The sequence below is a fragment of the Dendrobates tinctorius genome, unplaced genomic scaffold, assembly GCF_039654945.1.
Source record: "Dendrobates tinctorius isolate UK_male_01 unplaced genomic scaffold, ASM3965494v1 ptg000120l, whole genome shotgun sequence".
Taxonomy (NCBI): Eukaryota; Metazoa; Chordata; class Amphibia; order Anura; family Dendrobatidae; genus Dendrobates; species Dendrobates tinctorius.
Genome location: NW_027361788.1, coordinates 31,639,836 through 31,652,475, shown reverse-complemented (window position 1 = coordinate 31,652,475; position 12,640 = coordinate 31,639,836).

Genomic DNA, 12,640 nt, shown 5'->3' with positions numbered 1-12,640 from the left:
TGATGGCTGCAACACCCAATGTGCAATATAATAGTGAGCCCCCACTCCAGGACCCTCATTGCCACCACTGCGATCTGTCATTTTTATGTGGCCAGAAAATACATGAATAATGGAGATTGTCTGAGGCAGAAGCCAGGCTCTAATTATTCTACCTGATGTCTACAAGAAAACCAAACACATATATTCTTCTTTTATTTCATATTTTATTTTTTTTCTTTCAGAAAACCTTAATTCGGATCAGTCACTTTTAACTACTAAATATCCAGATAACTATTGTGTAGAAGAATATACAGATGTAGCAGAGCTGTACAGCATTATAAACAGATGTAGCAGAGCTGCATAGGGAAACATACAGATGTAGCAGAGCTGTACAGCATTATAAACAGATGTAGCAGAGGTATAGAGCATTATAGATGTAGCAGAGTGCAGGATGTCATTTAAAAGAGCTCTTCAAGTGGTAACTGGTATTGGTTAGGATTTAATTTACCCAAAGCAAAGATTTGGTCCATTTGCCCTTGCTCTTTAGCAAAATTCTAGCCAAGGCAAAGGGACTTGTTGCATCCTCTGGTATTAATGCACGCCAAGCCAGTCTCCCCACCATAGTTAGACCTCTATAAATGTAGATGTAACTTTCCATTGGACTGCTAGTACATTCACATTTATTTTTTATCTTAATACACAATGGAAATAGTTACATAGCAAACTCAGGCCTGCTACATAGGAAATGGTTACATAACATGCTCAGCTCTACTACACAGGAAATAGTGACATAGCACACACAGCTCTGCTACACAGGAAATAGTTACTTATCATGATCAACTCTGCTATATAGGAAATCATTAAACAGCATTCACAGCTATGCTACATAGGAAATCATTACACAGACATTCACAGCTCTGCTACATAGGAAATAATTTCACAGCATTCACAGCTCTGCTACATAGGAAATCATTACACAGACATTCACAGCTCTGCTACATAGGAAATAATTTCACAGCATTCACAGCTCTGCTACATAGGAAATCATTACACAGACATTCACAGCTCTGCTACATAGGAAATCATTTCACAGCATTCACAGCTCTGCTACATAGGAAATCATTACACAGACATTCACAGCTCTGCTACATAGGAAATCATTACACAGCATTCACAGCTCTGCTACGTTTGAAGGAAGGTGTTAAGCTAATTCAGATTCACTAAACACCACCATCTCTCTAAACAAGTGCTATACCGGCCACTGTCAGGACCATTATGAGTCTGCATCCCATGGGCCCTGGTGCCGGTCCAGTCCTTACATACAGTATATAGCTCCATGGATGACGTCCTCTCCGATCATTCATATGATTATATCCGGAGCCCAAGAGCTAACACTCCTATTATTACATCATCCATGTATAGAAAAGTGTTACAAACAAATGAATTAGTTCATTAAATGTCATTAATATATGAATAAACTCAAATCCTGATTATTTTAATGCTAATAAAAAACACTTTTAATTGATATAAATATATTTTATCATTAAATAACAAAAAATTAAAAATGGAAATCTATAAGATTGGATTATTGATGTACATCTGGTTAGGAGCCCCATCACTAATCGTCATTCTGGATGATCCCCATTGACTGTAATGGATAAAGAATCTTTAGATCTATGGGTAGATCTCAAAACAAATGTAAAATTCCTACATAGTGATCTTCCATAAAATCTCATTCTTGTGGTGGCCAAAGTCATAGCAACAGAAACAATGTTTAAATAACAGTTCTACATAGACCCCAAATAATACCACTATCAGGTGCTCTTCAGTGTGTCATAGAACATACATGCTATCTACTTGGTAATTTAACCTACCATACAGTTCCCATATAATGGTACCATATAGTGTCCAAATAATGGGTTTATATAGAGCCCTAATGGTAATGCCATGTACCGATCAAATAATACTGCATTCACATAAAATATACTTCTATAGTATATACTAATAATTTTATACTACCCACATACAGTACCCACATAATGGTACCATAGGGTGTGTAAATAACAGTTCTTTACAAAGCCTTATTACTACCATCACAATGTGCTCTTTAGTGCATCACAGAACATGTATGATATATACTTGAGTTATACTACTTTGAGGTACCCACATAATATTACCATATAGTGCCCACATAACAGTTTTATACAGAAGCCTAATAATAATGTTATATAGCACTTAAATAATATCCTGCTACATTTAAAGAACATATACTGCTAAATTCTGGCTAATTTATACTACTATACAGTACCCTCATAACAAAACCAAATAGTGTCCATATAAGTTTCCTAAAGAACCCAAATGATACCGCCGCATAGAACATATACTGCTATATATTGGATGAGCAGTGTGGGGTAGCCCACATAATGTTACCATGGTGTCATGCAATGTCCAAATAACATTACCATATAGAATCTAGAAAATACTGCCATATACTAAAAAAATAATATCCTACTGTTCCAACAGAACATATACTCCTCTATAGAGGATAAAATATACTACTATACAGTACCCACATAACACTACCATGTAGTGATCAAAGAACGGTACCACTTCAAATATGGAATACTGCCATACAGTACTTGAAAAAATTTTCTTACTGTGTTCCAAAAAACATATATGGCTATATACTGGTTGAATTATACTGTCATATATTGCTCATACAGTGTAGTGTCCAAATAACAGTACCATATACAATCTATATAATACTGTCATGTAGTACTCAATATCTTACTGTGATCAGAGAATATACTGACATATACTGGCTATATTACACAATAATACAGTGCCTGTGTAATGCTACTGTATAGTGTATAAAGTAACAGTATCATATAATATAGTACTCAAATATTATGCTGCTATGCCACATACAGTAGTATACATTCCTATATTATGGGTAACAAATACTAAGTGTACACATAACACTACCATTAATGTCCCATAGCAGTAATACATAGAAGCTACCATTTTAATACCGCCATGTGGTATTAAAAAAATTAGCTTTATTTGCCCACAGAGCACATACTACTCTATACTGTATGAAATGTACTATCAATCATATAATGCCCATATAATGTTACTACCAAATGGAATCTGTATAATACCACCATATAGTACTAAAAAATATCTGCACAAAATATACTGATGAAAACTGGATAATATTTCTTAACAAACTGTACCCATGAAATGCTATCATCAGTATCATATAGAATCAATATAATAGTACTCACAAAATAACCAAGAGTATCCACACAACATATACTGTTTTGTACTTTATATGCTGCCATACTTAAAAAGTTGTACCTAGACTTTCTTTTACCCTGGGTAATGGGTCAGATTGCTTGCTTAGCTTTACTTACTTACCGGTGTCTCCCCTGGCAGTAAGCAAAAGGGCTCATGCCTGGTTAGCCCTGCCATACAGTGCCACAATAATATTACCATACAGTGCCATAAAATATTACTGTCAAATAGTGACACAATAGTATGACTGTCATTCAGCACCACAATATTATTGTCATACGATACCACAATAACCTTGGCATATAGTGGCACAATAACATTGCCATACAGTACCACAATATTATTGCCATACTAGGCCACAATATTATCACCATACAGTACCACAATAACATTGTCATACAGTGTCACAATAATATTACCACCGTACAGTGCCACAATAACATTGCTATTCAGTGCCACGATATTATCGCCATACAGTGCCACGATAATATTATCACCATACAGTGCCACAAAAATATTACCGCCATATAGTGCCACGATAATATTATTGCCATACTGTGCCACAATATTATCACCATATAGTGCCACAATAATATTATCACCATACAGTGTCACAATAATATTACTGCCATACAGTGCCACAATATTATCACCATACAGTGCCACAATAATATTACCACCATACAATGTCACAATATTATCAGCATACAGTGGCACAATAATATTATCACCATATAGAGCCACAATAATATTATCACCATACAGTGTCACAATAATATTACTGCCATACAGTGCCACAATATTATCACCATACAGTGCCACAATAATATTACCACCATACAATGTCACAATATTATCAGCATACAGTGGCACAATAATATTATCACTATATAGTGCCACGATAATATTATCGCCATACAGTGCCACAATAATATTATCACCATATAGTGCCACAATAATATTATCGCCATGCAGTGCCACAAAATTATCACCATATAGAGCCACAATAATATTACCGCCATACAGTGCCACAATAATATTATTGCTATACAGTGCCACAATAATATTATCACCATATAGTGCCATGATAATATTATTGCCATACAGTGCCACAATAACATTACCGCCATACAGTGCTGCAATATTATCATCATACAGTGCCACAATAATACTATCACCATATAGTGGCATGATAATATTACCTCCATACAGTGCCACAATATTATTGCCATACAGTGCCACAATAATATTACCGCCATACAGTGCCACAATATTTTCACCATACAGTGCAACAATAATATTATCGCCATACAGTGCTACAATAATATTATCGCCATACAGTGCCACAATAATATTATTGCTATACAGTGCCACAATAATATTACCGCCATGCAGTAGCACAATAATATTACTACACACATTGCCACAATATTTTCACCATACAGTGCCACAATAATATTATCACCATATAGTGCCACGATAATATTATTGCCATACTGTGCCACAACAATATTATCACCATATAGTGCCACGATAATATTATCACTATACAGTGTCACAATAATATTACTGCCATACAGTGCCACAATATTATCACCATACAGTGCCACAATAATATTACCGCCATAGAATGTCACAATATTATCAGCATACAGTGCCACAATAATATTATCACCATATAGTGCCACGATAATATTATCGCCATACAGTGCCACAATAATATTATCACCATATAGTGCCACAATAATATTATTGCCATATAGTGTCACAATAATATTACTGCCACACAGTGCCACAATAATATTATCACCATATAGTGCCACAATAATTTTATCACCATTAGTGCCACAATAATATTACCGCCATACAGTGCCACAATAATTTTATCACCATATAGTGCCACAATAATATTACCGCCATACAGTGCCACAATAATAATATTGCCGTACAGTGCCACACTAATATTACCGTCATACAGGGCCACAATAATATTATCACCATACAGCTCCACAATAATATTATCGCCATACAGTGCCACAATGATATTTTCGCCATACAGTGCCATGATAATATTATTGCCATACAGTGCCACGATAATATTATCACCATATAGTGCTATGATAATATTATCGCCATACAGTGCCACAATAATATTATCACCATACAGCTCCACAATAACATTATCACCATACAGTGCCACAATAATATTATTGCCATACAGTGCCACAATAATATTATTGCCAAACAGTGCCACGATAATATTACCGCCATACAGCTCCACAATAACATTATCGCCATACAGTGCCACAATAATATTATCGCCTTACAGTGCCACAATAATATTATTGCCAAACAGTGCCACGATAATATTACCGCCATACAGTGCCACAATATTATCACCATACAGTGCCACAATAATATTACTGCCATACAGTGCCACAATATTTTCACCATACAGTGCCACAATAATGTTATCACCATATAGTGCTATGCTAATATTATCACCATACAGCGCCACAATAATATTACTGCCATACAGTGCCACAATAATATTATCACCATATAGTGCCACAATAATATTATTGCCATACAGTGCCACAATAATATTACCTCCATACAGTGCCACAATATTTTCACCATACAGTGCCACAATAATGTTATCACCATATAGTGCTATGCTAATATTATCACCACACAGCGCCACAATAATATTCCCGCCATACAGTGCCACAATAATATTATCACCATATAGTGCCACGATAATATTATTGCCATACAGTGTCACAATAATATTACCGCCATACAGTGCCACAATATTATCGCCATACAGTGCCACAATAATATTACCGCCATATAGTGCCACAATAATAATATTGCCATACAGTGCCACAATAATATTACCGTCATACAGCGCCACAATAATATTATCGCCATACAGTGCCACGATAATATTATCACCATACAGTGCCATATACAATGCTAAGGGACAAGGAGGACCTATACTGAGGGAGGTTTCATCCCCAGGGCACTTCCTCCTCCTGGCCATAGGTGTACATCCCACACTGTCCTCCAGGGTACAAGGCGTGGGACTGGGGTAGGGCAGGCACAGTGAGAGTTAAGTCTCCGTGGCCCAGGCCCTGGAATAACAGTTTACCCTGGAAGCTGTGGGCAGCTCGATAAAAGCTCAGTTAGTCAGAACCCTGATAAATTTTATTGACACTGATCTTTGGAGTAAAAAGGCGTCTGGGGAAATCAAGTCTAGTGCTGAGGTGTATGCTGAGGATGAATTCAAAATCAATGTCCCATTTGCCTACATTTTGTGAGTATATGAAACACATTTTGGTGAAAGGTGGGAGATGTTTCACCGTTATATCCAACTTTTAGTCTTTAATAATAATTTTACGCCTTATTGATCTGGCACTTTTGAAGGAGTCGGACGACACTAATACCATAAAATGAGGATGAGGGTGATTAATGAGGGAGGAAGGGGGGATGCTATACAATGCACGACTCTTCGTCTCCTCCTGCTATTTTCACTGCTTTTTTTCTGAGGGAGGAAAGGGTTAATTGTAACCACTAGCTTCAACTGTCTTTTAAGGGTTAATGATGTGCACAGGTAACTTACACTACAACTCCATATACAATGTACACAGATGAAGAGAAGGAGAGAGAGAGATGGGATAGATAGATCGATAGATAGATAGATAGATAGATAGATAGATAGATAGATAGATAGATAGATAGATAGCTATGAGAGATAGATAGATAGATAGCTATGAGAGATAGATAGATAGATAGATAGATAGATAGATAGATAGATAGATAGATAGATAGATATGGGATAGATAGATAGATAGATAGATAGATATGGGATAGATAGATAGATAGATAGATAGATAGATATGGGATAGATAGATAGATAGATAGATAGAAATGGGATAGATAGATAGATAGATAGATAGATAGATAGATAGATATGGGATAGATAGATAGATAGATAGATAGATAGATATGGGATAGATAGATAGATAGATAGATAGATAGATAGATATGGGATAGATAGATAGATAGATAGATAGATAGAAATGGGATAGATAGATAGATAGATAGATAGATAGATAGATATGGGATAGATAGATAGATAGATAGATATGGGATAGATAGATAGATAGTGATAGATAGATAGCTATGAGAGATAGATAGATAGATAGATAGATAGATAGATATGGGATAGATAGATAGATAGATAGATAGATAGATAGATAGATAGATAGATATGGGATAGATAGATAGATATAGAGAGATAGATAGATAGATAGATAGATAGATAGATAGATAGATAGATATGGGATAGATAGATAGATAGATAGATAGATAGATAGATATGGGATAGATAGATAGATAGATAGATAGATAGATAGATAGATAGATAGATAGATAGCTATGGGATAGATAGATAGATAGATAGATAGAAAGATAGATATGGGATAGATAGATGATAGACAGATAGATAGATAGAAATGGGATAGATATATAGATAGATAGATAGATAGATAGATAGATAGATATGGGATAGATAGATAGATAGATATGGGATAGATAGATAGATAGTGATAGATAGATAGCTATGAGAGATAGATAGATAGATAGATAGATAGATAGATAGATATGGGATAGATAGATAGATAGATAGATATGGGATAGATAGATAGATATAGAGAGATAGATAGATAGATAGATAGATAGATAGATAGATAGATAGATATGGGATAGATAGATAGATAGATAGATAGATAGATATGGGATAGATAGATAGATAGATAGATAGATAGATAGATAGATAGATAGATAGATAGATAGCTATGGGATAGATAGATAGATAGATAGATAGATAGATAGATAGAAAGATAGATATGGGATAGATAGATGATAGACAGATAGATAGATAGATAGATAGATAGATAGATAGATAGATAGATAGATAGATAGATATGGGATAGATAGAGATAGATAGATAGATAGATAGATAGATAGATAGATAGATAGATAGATAGATAGATAGATAGTCAAAGATCAGGAACAGCACACCGTTTCTTGTGGAAAATAGAGCTATGCTATTAAACCCATAATGGCGACTTTTCGGTCCTAACAGCAGGGACCTTTCTCAAGCTTGAGCTGTTCCTGATCTTTGACTTACTATATTCAAGGATTCAAGGTTTGGTATTTGCCTTTGGGAGTGTTTTCTGCACCCAGACTCTCTATTTTTTTGTCTTTTATGCTGCTCTAAGTCTATTTTTACTAGATAGATACGAGAGAGAGCACGGTGGCTCAGTGGTTAGCACTGTAGACTTGCAGCGCTGGAATCCCACCAAGGACAACATCTGCAAGGAGTTTGTATGTTCTCCCCATGTTTGCGTGGGTTTCCTCCCACATTCCAAAGACATACTGATAGGGGATGTAGATTGTGAGCTCCAATGGGGACAGTGATGATAATGTGTGTAATGCGCTGCGGAATTAATGGTGCTTATTCTAAATAAAGAGATTATTATATGAAAGATAGAGATTATACACACACACACACACTACAGATACAGGTGATGTGACAGGTAAACAATATATAATCCATATATCATATCTATCATCTATGTATCTGTTTATTAATCATATCTATTGTAGATCTATATTTCAATATCATATATATGAACCTATCTCATATCTATCCATCTAGCTAAAGAATGAGACACCAGACATACCTTAATATGCAACTGGAGATAAACTCTTCAGAAATCTATTCTGTATGGAGTCACCTGTCATTTGGTAGCGCAGGATTTACAGCAGGAGGTGTTCGGGGTCCATGTTGGGGTGTCTAATCATTCTATATCCCATGGTATAACATTGGAGGCAGGGATTGCGCCAACAGACACTTGCTCATGCAGCAATTATGAGAAACCTGCACCTCTCAGGTAGAGGAAGCTGCAGGATAGTATCTCCACTGATCATAACAGAGAGGGGCTTCAAACTGTGGGGGGCAATAGAGGCAAACACACAAAGGGGCTCCTAGAGATATGGACCTGTGGGAAAAGCTGATCTGTCTATTATTGATCTATCTATCTATCATTTATCTATCTATCTATCTATCTATCCATCCCATATCTATCTATCATCTATCATTTATCTGTCTATTATTTATCCATCCAGCTGTCATCTATCTATCCCATATCTATCTATCTATCTATCTATCTCATATCTATCTATCTATCTATCTCATATCTATCTATCTATCCCATATCTATCTATCTATCTATCTCTATATCTATCTATCTATCCCATATCTATCTATCTCATATCTATCTATCTATCTATCTATCTCATATCTATCTATCTATCTATCTCATATCTATCTATCTATCCCATATCTATCTATCTATCTATCTATCTATCTCTATATCTATCTATCCCATATCTATCTATCTATCTATCTATCTCTATATCTATCTATCCCATATCTATCTATCTATCTATCTATCTCATATCTATCTATCTCATATCTATCTATCTATCTATCCCATATCTCTCTATCTATCTATCTCTATATCTATCTATCCCATATCTATCTATCTATCTATCTATCTATCTATCTCTATATCTATCTATCTATCCCATATCTATCTATCTATCTATCTATCTCTATCTATCTACATCTATCTATCCCATATCTATCTATCTATCTATCTATCTATCTCTATCTACAGTGGGGAAAAAAAGTATTTAGTCAGTCAGCAATAGTGCAAGTTCCACCACTTAAAAAGATGAGAGGCGTCTGTAATTTACATCATAGGTAGACCTCAACTATGGGAGACAAACTGAGAAAAAAAAATCCAGAAAATCACATTGTCTGTTTTTTTTTCATTTTATTTGCATATTATGGTGGAAAATAAGTATTTGGTCAGAAACAAAATTTCATCTCAATACTTTGTGATATATCCTTTGTTGGCAATGACAGAGGTTAAACGTTTTCTGTAAGTCTTCACAAGGTTGCCACACACTGTTGTTGGTATGTTGGCCCATTCCTCCATGCAGATCTCCTCTAGAGCAGTGATGTTTTTGGCTTTTCGCTTGGCAACACGGACTTTCAACTCCCTCCAAAGGTTTTCTATAGGGTTGAGATCTGGAGACTGGCTAGGCCACTCCAGGACCTTGAAATGCTTCTTACGAAGCCACTCCTTCGTTGCCCTGGCGGTGTGCTTTGGATCATTGTCATGTTGAAAGACCCAGCCACGTTTCATCTTCAATGCCCTTGCTGATGGAAGGAGGTTTGCACTCAAAATCTCACGATACATGGCCCCATTCATTCTTTCATGTACCCGGATCAGTCGTCCTGGCCCCTTTGCAGAGAAACAGCCCCAAAGCATGATGTTTCCACCACCATGCTTTACAGTAGGTATGGTGTTTGATGGATGCAACTCAGTATTCTTTTTCCTCCAAACACGACAAGTTGTGTTTCTACCAAACAGTTCCAGTTTGGTTTCATCAGACCATAGGACATTCTCCCAAAACTCCTCTGGATCATCCAAATGCTCTCTAGCAAACTTCAGACGGGCCCGGACATGTACAGGCTTAAGCAGTGGGACACGTCTGGCACTGCAGGATCTGAGTCCATGGTGGCGTAGTGTGTTACTTATGGTAGGCCTTGTTACATTGGTCCCAGCTCTCTGCAGTTCATTCACTAGGTCCCCCCGCGTGGTTCTGGGATTTTTGCTCACCGTTCTTGTGATCATTCTGACCCCACGGGGTGGGATTTTGCGTGGAGCACCAGATCGAGGGAGATTATCAGTGGTCTGTATGTCTTCCATTTTCTAATTATTGCTCCCACAGTTGATTTCTTCACTCCAAGCTGGTTGGCTATTGCAGATTCAGTCTTCCCAGCCTGGTGCAGGGCTACAATTTTGTTTCTGGTGTCCTTTGACAGCTCTTTGGTCTTCACCATAGTGGAGTTTGGAGTCAGACTGTTTGAGGGTGTGCACAGGTGTCTTTTTATACTGATAACAAGTTTAAACAGGTGCCATTACTACAGGTAATGAGTGGAGGAAAGAGGAGACTCTTAAAGAAGAAGTTACAGGTCTGTGAGAGCCAGAAATCTTGATTGCTTGTTTCTGACCAAATACTTATTTTCCACCATAATATGCAAATAAAATGAAAAAAAACAGACAATGTGATTTTCTGGATTTTTTTTTCTCAGTTTGTCTCCCATAGTTGAGGTCTACCTATGATGTAAATTACAGACGCCTCTCATCTTTTTAAGTGGTGGAACTTGCACTATTGCTGACTGACTAAATACTTTTTTTCCCCACTGTATCTACATCTATCTATCCCATATCTATCTATCTATATCTATCTATCTATCTATCTATCTATCCCATATCTATCTATTTATCCCATATCTATCTATCTATTGTTTGTTATTTGTCATCTATTTGCCTATTATTTATCAATCTTTCCATCTATGTATCCCATTTTTATCTATTATCTATCTCCTATTTTTCTCACTCTCTCCAGCTGTGTGCATTCTATCTTTATCAATCTTGTTCTCTTTATACATTCTCTATGTAATCCCTCTGTCTTTCTGAATCTGTATATAATCTATCTCTCCATTATCTATTTGTCTGTCTGTGGACTGATTAAAATTCGTTTTCTCACAGTCTGATGTTAGAGGACTGCCTCCACTTTTGTTAGTTTTTGTAAGCGGCTTTGGTGATACATTTGGGTCTTTTCACCCATTTTTACATGAAAAGTGTTGATTTTTTTCTATCTATATTAATTTTTGCTGTAACACTAAGCTCACTAATCTGGACACGTTATTATCTATATATAACAATACCCTTTCTATGATTACTTCTTACAATTGCATTTTCCTTTATGTTCTAAATCTCACATACAAATGTATCCAATTACAAGATATGTAATAATGTATAAAATCAAGTGGAAGGTAATAACCGATAGAGAGCAATGTGACAGCCATAAGAGAGAGAGATAGATATCAGATAGATGGATAGATATTGGGTAGATATTAGATAGAGAAATATTACATATTAGAGAGATAGGAGATAGATTAATAGATATATATGAGATATAGAGAGATATTGCATATTAGATAAATAGATAGCTATGGGATATGAAGACACTTTGATAAAACAAGTGTTATAAATTATCCTTATATTGATATATTGCTATATCCCTGAATGCAGCACATAGAATAATGACTGTTCTAGCCAACAGCGGATAGTCCTGATATTTCGGTCGTTTCCCTCGGACCCTTCAGTGTAGACCCCTGAACACTATCCTGTAATATGGGGGCTGCGGGACA